We start from the raw sequence: 10,923 nt of genomic DNA on the forward strand, positions 1-10,923 counted from the left end.
CCTGCAGGAGCCCTGGGGCCGCATAGCCCTTCCCCTGTCCCTGAGGTTCCTCAGCCTCCACTTGGCAGAAGCCAGAGCTCAGGGGAGGGCAGGGTATCCTCGGCTGAATGCCTGATGGGAGAAATTCAGAGGGGAAGCCAGGGCTTCCGGGGGAAATTCCCGCGGGGCCAGGACTTTTGGGGGCTTTGGGTGTACTCAGGGGTGGGTGACTGGATACTGAGGCCTGAGGCTGGGGGATGTCCCCACGCTCTCTGCATCCTCAGGGTGGGGTCTGTCACCTCCTCGGGACTGCTTCTGCCACCCCCACCCCCCGGGGTATATGTGGGCCCAGAGAGGCCCTGGTCTGTGACTCTACCCATCCCCCGTCATAGCAGATCTGGGGTGTCCTGCTGGGCCCCCACCCTGCTGCCCTCCTGGCCTGGAACGCAGGAGTTGAAATGGAGGGGTCCCGACATCTCAAGCCCAGAACAAGGGGCTTGGCCCCTAGGGGTCACCCCTGGCCTGGGCTAAGACCCACCACCCGCTCCAGGGCATGAGGCTTTTCCCAGACCCTGTGGCCAGGCCAGTCTCAGTTCCCCGAGCCTGAGCTGGTCGGAGCAGAGGTCCCATCTTGAAGAGCAGGGCCTCTCACACCTCTGACCCACTGAGTCTGCCTGACATTCCAGCCCTGGAGCCGGATTCTTCTGCTGGAAAGTGCCCAAGGCTCTCCTGGGCCGTTTGTGGATGGGTGGAGGGGGTGCGGTGCTGAAGGCCAGGGGGGCCTGGGTGAGGGGGGTTCCTAGGAGGAGTGGGTTTTCACTAGTCCCGTGGGGATCTTCCCAGAGGTCAGGCGTGGTGGGCAGTGGGGTTCTGAAGCGTCAAGGCTGCCACTCCCTCCCTGGCTGGGTCCCAGTATGGTGGCGACAGGATAGCAAACGGTGGAGCCAGTGTCGGGCCCCAGCTCGCACAGTGTTTCTGGTTTCACAGCTGGCAGCTGAGAGTCACCACTGTCTGCTCCAGTCAGTGCCCACTAGGCTTCCCTGCCAGCAGCCCCCTGCCCAGTAGAAGGCCTAGGGGAGGATGCAGAACTGGGGAGCCCTGAGGGTGAGGGACCCCTTCTCTCAGGAAGCCCCCCTGCCTGGATCTGGTTGGACTCTGGCCCTCATCCCAGTCAGCAACAGGCCACCGTCTCCCAGCCTCAGGCTCTGGCCCTTGTGGAGGCCGGCCGGCCTGTTCTGGCAGGAGTCATGTTCATAGTCAGGATAGGATGAAAATAGGAAGTGGTCTCCCGTGCCAGGCGGGTGCCCATCTGCCATTCTTCCCGGGTGTGGGGCTGGCAGCTCCCAGGAAGGAAGGGCCTTAGTCACCCACCAACGGCTGTCGGGAGCCCTGTGCCCAGCCTCTGGGGAGCGCTGCTGGCCTTCCAGCTGGCTCAAGGGCCCACCCTGCCAGGGCACCCATCAGGAACCAAACCATGCTGAAGGCATCTGCTCGTTATTCCTATTCATCTTCCTAGGACCCCTGCCGGGCAGACCCATGTTACAGATAAGGAAGCTGAGGCCCAGAGATCTGCTCAGGGTCTCACAGCAGTGCCATGACTTGAAGTTGGGGCTATTTAGGCCCAGGGTCTGACTGTGAGGACAGTGAGGTCCAGCCTCCAAGGCCTGGGCCAGGGAGCAGCTGGGAGGGTGAGGCCGAGTGAGCCCAGTTGGGTAGAGAGTCATCAGGGTGGCCTGCGATTTAGAGTCAGTGGCTGGCATTGTCTAACTCCAGTGCCCTCTGGGTTTTCAAAGTCACTCCCCCCACCCCAAAGCATTTACCTACTGTGTGCTCTGTGTTGTGCCAGGCACTGGGAACACGGTGGTGAGCAAGACGGGCTCAGCCCTGCCTTTGGAGAGCTGACATTCTGGGAAGACACGATGATCAAAGAGTAAACAAATAAGGAAATGACGTAATTTCAGCTTTTGAGAAAAACCATGAAGGACACGAATCAGAGTGTTGAGGGAGATGAGAGTGGCTGTGGGGTTTTAGCTAACTAAGTGGGTCAGAGGTGACCTCCCTGGGAGGTGATACTTGAACTAAGACTTGAATGACAAGAAGGAGGCAACAAAATGATTCTAAGGGGGAAGTGTGTACCAGGCAGCGGGAACAGTCAGTGCAAATGCCCTGTGGCAGGAACAGGTTTGGAGCCAGGTTAACAGTTAACAGTGGTTCCAAGATGCAGGCCACATCCCCCACGCAGATGACCTGTCTCGTCCGCGGATCTGAGTGGGGCTGGGTATCTGTCCTTAGCCCTGTGCTGCCAGTCAGGGAAGCTGTGCTGGGCCTCACAGTGGGTGGAGAATTCCTGCCTCTGAGGATTCATATGTGGGGTCCTAGAACTTTTCCTCCATGTCTTCCCAGAGAACAGGCCAGGAATAACGGGAAGTGATGAGAGCCTGACTCCACCGCAATAGAAGGCTGATCCATTACCCTCTGTGCTCCAGGTCAACCCACAGGACCCCTTGACCCCATGTCTCAGGCACTGAGATGGCAGCTTCTCAGAGTGATCCTGGGGTAGTCGTAGGCATTCTGATCCTCCAAGGGCATCTGGGGTGTGGCTGAGCCTATGGACAGCCTCTGATGAATGAGCAAGGCATACTTCCTAGCCACCCACCAGGGAAAGGGAGCCATGGAAGACTTGTGTGGGAAGCACAGGTGAGTTTATACTGATCCTGGGGTGGGTGTCTCATAGGGAAAGAACATAGAAATCCAGATAAAAATAATCTAAGATAGTTCATAGGGGGTTCATGGAGGAGAGACGTTGCATCTGGTGAGGGGTCAGGGCAAAAGAGGTAGCATCTGAGTGGAGCACAAAGAGTAGGTCAGGTGGAGATGTAGAGAAGATGTGGCTGTGCCCAGAAGCCAGCATGGCTCCAGGGCTAAAGGTGTCACTTTTGACCTCACCCTCAAAACCTTGTCAAAGCCAGACACAGAGCTGGCTTGCAAGGCTTCTCTTACTATTTTCTCTTGTTCTTTTCTGGAACAGTTTCTGACCTTGTCTTTCACTACTTTCCTGTCTAAAGTGTCCATCAAAAGTGAAGCCATTCTCCAAAAGGCCAGATTGGCCCACCTCCCCACTCTGCCCTCCCACGATGATTGTTTTGAAGACCCTCAGTCCTACTCCTGATCTCATGAACACTATCTTCTCACCACAGATCCTGCCTCGAACCCACTTCTTGTGTCCCAATTCTTTATTTCACTCCAGTTTAGTGGGGTATAGGATTCTTGGTGGAAAGTCATTTCCCTAAACACCTGGAATATATAATTCTCTAGTCTTCTGGTATCCATTGCTGCTGAGAAGTCCGTTGTCAGTCTAATCATCATTCCTTTGTGGTAATTCCTCATTTCTTGCTGGTACGTTTAAAATCGTCTTTTTGTTTTTAATGTTCTGTAGTTTTACTATGATGTGAATTTCTTTTTATCTACCCTTCTTAGGACTCAGTGTGCATCTTCAATGTGAGGACTCATTCTTTAATTCTGGAAATTTCTCAACCTTTAGGTCTTGAATATTTCCTGTTTTCTCTTTCTGGAATTCCTATTATATGCATGTTGGACCTTCTTGGACTATCTCATTTTATCCTCCAAGAGCCTTTGTATCTTATTTTTCCTTGTTTTCATGTCTTTGTGCTGCATTTCATGAAATTTCTTCAGCTGTGTTTTCCAGTTTTCCAATCCTCTCTTCCACCACAACTAATTTGCTATATAATCCACCCACTGAGATTTTATTTTATACTGCAATGACTATTTGATTTCCTTTGAAATCTATCTGTTCTTTGTTTTTAAATAATATTTGTATTACGTCTTCCACTCCCTCTTCTATCTCCTTAATAATTAAAAAATTTTATAATGTAGTCTTTTCCAAATTGTTCTAGTATCTGCATCTAAGATCTCCTGCTAATGCAGTGGCTTGCTTTTTTAGGTCATTCATAATTTCTTTTTATTGTGAGCTCATCTTCACCAGGGATTGTTTTTTCTGTGGAAATTGCTCTGGGTGGAAGTGTCCATACAAAGTGAGTAGAAGTAAGTTTCTCTCATGGTTCTTTATTGGTTTTTATGCTAATTTCTAGACTTGAGGCTGTAGAACCCCTGGATTTTGTACATTTGAATTCCACACCTATTTATAGCTCTGGCTAGGGTTTTGGCTTCTCAAAGGTGACTCCTTTTTCCCAACCCATTGTCCCAGAAGGATGGAAAACTTCACTTCTTGGGTCAGCTTTACAAGTCTTCTTTGTTTGGGGCAACCCTTTCAGCCCTGGGCTTTACACCAGGAAGTCAGTTCTAGCACACCACCTTGGGGAGTCCAGGACACATATCATGTCTCTGTGTTCTGCCTGATTCTGTAACTTTTCCCAACCTTTCTGGTCTAGGATGCTGAGTGCCTCTAGGTGACTCAATTCATGCCCTCCCCAGTACATCTCTTTGACCTTCCTTTGAATGAAAATTCCCACCTTCACCATCCCCTTTCCAGTCCCAGGGCTCCCCTTTCTGGCTCCAGGTTCTGTGACGCAGTGATGCCCAGAACCCCAGAGGGGGCCCGATAGCACAGACCCCTCAGACAAACACACCCTGCAACTCCCAAGAACCCCAGACTCTGACAAATTACTGTCTTTTGAGTCTGTGGCCTTCTAGAACAAAACTGTGAAACAAGCCAAGTGAGACTTGGAACATTCTAGTCATGGAAGCCAGGGCCTTCTCAGGTACCTAGATCACTGGTTATCAACCGGGGACAATTATGTCCTCCCACGAGATACTTGGCAGTTTCTGGGGACAGTTGTGATGGTTGTGACTGGTGGTGCTGGTGGGGAAATGTTACTGGCATTTAGTAGATAGAGGCTGGGGATGCTGCTAAATATTCTACCATGCACAGGACAGCCCCCAACAACACAGAATCACTTACCCAGCCTAAAATGTCAACAGTGCCACAGTTGGGGAACCCTGATAGCCTCTTCTTCCCTTTCTCACAACTGGGTTCTGAATCCCCAGGCACCGAGCCCTATGTCTGTGATGGAAGGGAGGGTTAGAGGAGGAGCCGGAGACGCTGACCCCAGGGTATTCCCAGTGAGCGAGACAGAGGAGTCCTAGGACCAGCCCCAGGCTGAGAGCGCATCTGGAGGAAGAGTGAGTCTCATCAGACCCAAGGGACCCCGGGTGCCCGGAATGTTCCCAGCTCACACACAGAGCTTCATCTTGGCCTGCCCTGTCTGCCCACGAGGACTTCTTCTTGGCTCCCTCTCCTCTGCAGCCTGCACGCGCCAGCCACACACTCCCGTGTGATGTGGGGAACAGGCCCCGTGTGATGTGGGGAGCAGGCGTGCGGTCGTTGGAGCAGGCCAGGCCCTCCTGGGAGGGGGTGAGGACATATCTCTGGTGCCATCTTTCCTGTTCTGATAAATAACTGATCTGTGGTTGAGGCAAGAAGGTCACCTCTGCCCAGGGAAGCTCGGGAACAAACCACTTGTGACCGGTGGGAAGAGCCCAGGGTGAGGGCAGCGGGAAGTCTGCCTTCCCTGGCCACCAGGCTGCTGGGGGCAGATTTCAGAAAAGGGAAGTGCTGAGCTGGGGCAGCGCTTCCTGTGGTCGCGGCAGTCAGGGCATCAGGGCAGGCATGGCAAATCAGAGGGGCGGCTGCCCTGCCCCAGGAGGGGGCGAGGTGAGCCTTCCTGAGCAGGCCTGGGCCAGGGGACCTCATCTAGGCAGCCTGCTGCTGTCCTTTGTGGGTCAGGGCTGGGGGCCCTGGGAAGAAGGGACTTACTAAAATGCCCCTGGGGCCATGGGTCCCCTGTTTGGGGATCTCCTGGTGCTCCGCTCTGCCCTCAGAATGAGGTCCGCCAGGGCTTGGAGATTCGCTTCTTGCCCCTCATTATCTCCAGACGCTGCCCATCCAGCACCTGCTCACGTGGTTCCTAGGAACTGACGAAGGGCCTCCCCAGAGGTCTGCTGCCCTTTCCCCTCTGGGAACCCCTCCGCCCCTGGCCGGGCTGCTCTGTGGAACCCCCTTCCTCCCCAAGACCTGAGCCCAGAAGCCTGCCCAGCACTGATGCTGCTCAAGCAGGCGGCGGTCTGCATCCTTCCGTCTCTTGTTAGGGAGGCGCCTGGAGTGGGGTCCAGGGAGCGAGGGAGGTGGCCGGGCCCCCATAGCTCCTGGAGCCCACCTTCCCTCCTCCGAGCATCCCAGAGCATGAGCTCAGGCTCTGACCCCAAAGGAGAGCCGGGCCTGGGAGGGGCGCTGAGGGGAGAATGTGTTCCCTCCAGTCCCAGCCCGGAGGGCGGCCGGCCCCCTGGTCTCCATGGCCCCAGCCACCTGCCTCTAAGTGGAGTCCCTCCCACCCCACCTTGACTGTCCAGCTTCACTCCAGCCCCACCAGACCTCAGCAGGATACACATAACCCCTGGGGCGCTGCTCTGTGCCTCCTGCCCTGGCTGAGCCCCCGTTCTGGTGAGCACTGTGGCTCGATCAGCCCCACAGCCATGCAGCCTACAGCCCCGTGTTCCTCCAGAGGCTCTGGTGGAGGGGTGGGTGTGCGGTGCGGGGTCTGGAGCTGTTGCCCCTGCCTCCCTGCTCCTAGCTGGGGTCTGTGCCTGGCTGGGGTCAAGTCAGCAAGACCAGCCCTCCACTCTGACCCACTGTGTTCAGGCAGCATGGGCAGTGCCTGGGAGGCCAGGTCAGCCCACCCCCCCATCTCTATTGACCTTGGGTCACCTCTTCTCTCATTCTCTGTCTCTCTTCGTCTCTTCTATTTTTCTCTCTCTTTCGTAAGTCCGTGCAGCCCCCGGGACTCCCAACCCCTCTCTACCTATATTTATACATCTGCCAGTCTGTCTGTCTTGCTCTCCGTGTTTCCCTCTCCTTATCTCTCTTTCTCATCACCCTACCCTGACCCCGGCTCCTCTGCGTCTGCCTGTGTCTGTCTCCATCTCCCTGTCTCCCTGCTTCTCTCTCCCCTTCCTCCCCCGCCCTGTCTCTCTCCCTGCAAGCTCACCCCCGACCCTGATCTTCCTGAGGCTCTGCGGTCCAGAGCCCCTGCAGGCAGCTCGGCCACAGCCTTGGCAGGACGCGCTGGGGCATTTCTTAGTCCCCCAGGGGCCCTCATCCTTGTATCAGCTGGAAATGAATCAGAGATTAGGAAACGGGGGAGTGGGGCTGTTATCGCCTAACAAACGCGGGGCTCTCAGCTAATCTCTGGTGGCCCCGGGTTCGAGAGGAAATGCAGTTGCAACATTGAGCTCTTCTTACCGTCACTGTCATGTCTGAGGTGAGGCGGTGGGGGACATGGGCGCTAGGCTGGCAGGGGAGGGGGAGAGGACTGAGGGCCAGGCCCCAGCCCCTGGCAGGCGTGTGCACACCCACACGTGCACACATGCATACGTGCACACGCACTCATACACAGGAAGCCTCCTGGACCTTTGCACACTTCCCCCGTCGCCAAGCTTTGCACCTCATCCTTCCACCCTCCTCACTGCATGGCTTCTCAGGCCCTGCCCCAGGCGCCCTGTAGCCCATTCTTCTCTTAGCAGACAGGGTGGCCCCACTCCTAACCGAGCCCTCTCACGGTTCTCAGGACCAGCCCACTGCCGTCACCATGGCCTCCAGGCTTTTATGTCCAGCTCCCGCCCCACCCCCTGCCTTTACCCTCCACCGTCCCTCAGCTGTCTTTGCTCCTGCCACCCTGGCCTCCTTACCCCTCCTCTGTGCCCCAGCTTTTGCACATGCTGTTCCCTCCACCTGGAACACTTTCCTCTCTCACCCACCTGGCCGACTCCCATGTGTCACTCAACTTTCATGTCACTTCCTTAGAACATCGAGGGTCCCCATTGGTCCCCTGTCTCAGGGGCTCTGGCCTCCCATGCTCTGCCCTCACGGCGTGCCTTTCCCATTGCCACTGAGCTACACATTTCAGGGGTGATTCCTTGTGTACCGCCCACCTCTCACCAGACTGGGATGAGGCTGGGACCGAGCCCTCCACCACCCGTCCAGGACCTGGCCCGGGACCTGGCACGCTAGACAGCTGTTGAATGAACGGAGACACAGACATTTGCAGGTGCACACACAGAGAAACACACAAACACATCCACGGGCAAACCACGGGAACTCTCACATTCACAGACACCCAGCCAGACTCACAGACATGGGCTTGCAAACCTACGTACACAGAGAGACACAGAGAGACCGAGACACACACACTTCCCCACTGTCCCCTGTGCTTCTCATCAGCCAGGGTGGCCTGGCTTATGGGCGGTCCCAACCCTGACCCTCAGGTGGGACCCCCTGTCTGTGGGGTCCTCCTGGATTCTGTTGCCCTGGCCTTGGCTTCAGCGAACCCAGGTCACAGCCTCCTCAGGCAGGATTCTCTGGGCCCTGGCTGAGAAGTATTAGTTCTTAGAACAGGTAGCTTTCAGGCCCTACGCATAGTACCGTGGCCAGTATGAACTAGCATGCGGGTCAACACTGGGAGTACAGCATCAGCTAACCTCTTACATAGCATTTTATTTATTTATTTATTTATTATTATTATTATTTTTACTTTTGCAGTACGCAGGCCCCTCACTGCTGTGGCCTCTCCCACTGCGGAGCACAGGCTCCGGACGTGCAGGCTCAGCAGCCATGGCTCACGGGCCCAGCCGCTCCGCGGCATGTGGAATCTTCCCGGACCGGGGCACGAACCCGTGTCCCCTGCATCGGCAGGAGGACTCTCAACCACTGCGCCACCAGGGAAGCCCTTACATAGCATTTTAAAGAAAGGTGACCGTCCAGGGAGAGGATTGGAGCAGCACACACGAAGCTAAAGCTTGGTATTTTTCTCAGCAACGTTTTGCTTTTGGAATCCCTGCTGAAGTTAACCTGGTTAGGGTTTCCGTCCCGGCTCAAGGAGGTTCCAGCTGGAAACAGGCAGTCGTGGTGGCAGACGGGGGTGAGGGGTGGCAGGCCGAGGAGAGGGCAGGCCCTGAGGCAGAGGTGGGTGGTGAAGGCAGACGGCAGGAAGGCAGCAGGCAGGGCCCAGAGACGGTGGCATGGAGTGGGGAGGGCCTCAGCCAGCTTCAGCTGGGGGCCGGGGCGGGTGGGGCATCTGGCCCCAGGAAGCCAGAAGAGGTGAGGGGCAGAGACGGGCTTTCATCCCTGCAGCAGGGAATGGGGTCCTGAGGCGTTGAGGCAACTCGTCGTCCAAAGCACCTCCAGGCAGCTTCTCTGTCTCTAAGGTGGCTTTTGTCATCATCGCCACCCAGCTGAGAAAAGCAGTGAGGCCTCCTTGGGGTTCCGCTCACCTCTGAGGTCACCTCTCACGTCAGTCCTTGCCTGGTGAGAGCCTGCTTCTCAGTTGTCACCAGCCCTGAGCGAGAAAGAACTAGTACCATGTGCGCTGGACCCCTGGCGGGGGAGAAAGACCCCAGGGGACGGCTGCTGGGATCTTCTTTCAAATCGAAGGGCATCTTCCCAGTTACCCCCCATCTGACCCTCTGCCAGCCAGACACTACCTTCCCCTGCCCGACAAGGGTGCTCTTGGATTCTCCTCCCCAGGCAGCCCTAACAGCTTCTAGGTCCCTCTATCCCGATTTCCAGTTTCCTCCATCAGGCCCAGGCCTTGCCCTTCCCCAGACCCCACGTTTCCAGATGTATTGGCGGGAATGGTGCGCTTTGGGGGAGGCAGGAGGGGTTTCCGCAGCACCCAAGTCTCTCGCGCACCGTTTCCTTGTCCCCCGGGGGCTGGTGGCTGGCCTGGCGTCTCTCGGATGGAAATACTGAAGACTCCTAGGCTGATCTGAGAAACGTGAGAACAGGGCTGGGAAAATCGGCCGTTTTTGTGGTTTGGGGGTTTGAAACAAGTTTCACAACTGATCTCCCAAGAACACGGTCCAGTCAGATGTGCTCCCCGCCGGGGGGCCCATTTCCCTGCTGGCTCTGGTGCTGACCGCCTGCCCGGCTGGGTCGCGAGGGGAGGGCTGAGGCTGAGGCGGGGGGCTTCGCCCGCCCACCCCGCCTGTTCCCCACTTTCCCTCTTTGGGGACGAGCGCAAGGTGCTGAGAAGATGGAGCCAGTTGCGGGGTTCTTGGGGCCTCTGCCTCACCCTTTTCCAGGGGAAGAGGCGTCCGCTTGGCACCCTTGTGTCCCATCCTGGAAATCTTTCTAGATGCCTCTGGGGCAGCCGTACCTTTTACAGCCTTCATTTGAGGGGACAAGAAGGCCAATCATTTCTTCTGTTGCCAGGATCTTGGGCTGGGGCTGACTAGCATTGGGTACAGGTGGTTCAGGGAGAGAGTGGGGACCCCAGGGAGGCACACCCAGCCCACCCTGGATCCCCAGAACTTCCATTGCCCCCAGCCCCTGCCTCCAAGTGGCCTGGCCCCCCAGCCTGTCCTTCCACTCTGGGAAGTCCCAGGCTGCCTCAGGCCGGCCAGGGCAGAACTGAAATTGGTGACATCTGCCTTTCTGGCCCCTTGGCTCCCGCCCCCGCCCACTCGCCCCAGAGTCTTTCTGCAGGAGCCTCCAAAGCCGGGAGCAACAGCGGGTCTTGCTCTCCCTGAGTGAGTGCCGCCCTGTTGTCGCCCCCCCACTCCCCCCCACCCCCCGGGCCGGGCCCTGCGTGAGCCAGACAACTCCCTGGTTCTGGAGGTTGGCGCAGGATTCTGTGCACTGCCGCCCCTCTGCTCAGGGGCACAGTGTTCTCAGACATTCCATCTCCCACCCCACACAGCAGAGGGGAGACTGAGGCACCAGGACATGCTGCCCCAGGACGTGGGCTGAGGCTGGGTATGTGTGGGGCAGAGACCCGGCTTCCTGCCTCCGCTGAGGGGACCAGGACAGTTCTGAGTCCAGTTACCAAGTAAGAGTGGGACTGGAGGCTTGCCACGTCCCACAGGGCAGCTGGGAAACCAAGAGCTGGGGCTGGGAGTCATCAGTCACAGCCA

The 10,923-nt window shown here is 56.9% G+C and overlaps 1 protein-coding gene across 1 annotated transcript in view; it reads left to right on the plus strand.

Moving 5' to 3' along the window:
* Positions 1-3,150, plus strand: part of FAAP24 (FA core complex associated protein 24) — a 238,959-nt gene extending 235,809 nt beyond the window's left edge. Inside the window, exon 6 of the mRNA XM_082605816.1 lies at positions 3,058-3,150. The gene's annotated coding sequence lies outside the window, so the exon portion shown is untranslated. The remainder of the gene's footprint in view (positions 1-3,057) is intronic.
* The last annotated feature ends 7,773 nt before the right edge of the window (positions 3,151-10,923 follow it).

This window comes from Mesoplodon mirus (genome assembly GCF_964341445.2).
Source record: "Mesoplodon mirus genome assembly, chromosome: 19".
In the NCBI taxonomy this organism is placed as follows: Eukaryota; Metazoa; Chordata; class Mammalia; order Artiodactyla; family Ziphiidae; genus Mesoplodon; species Mesoplodon mirus.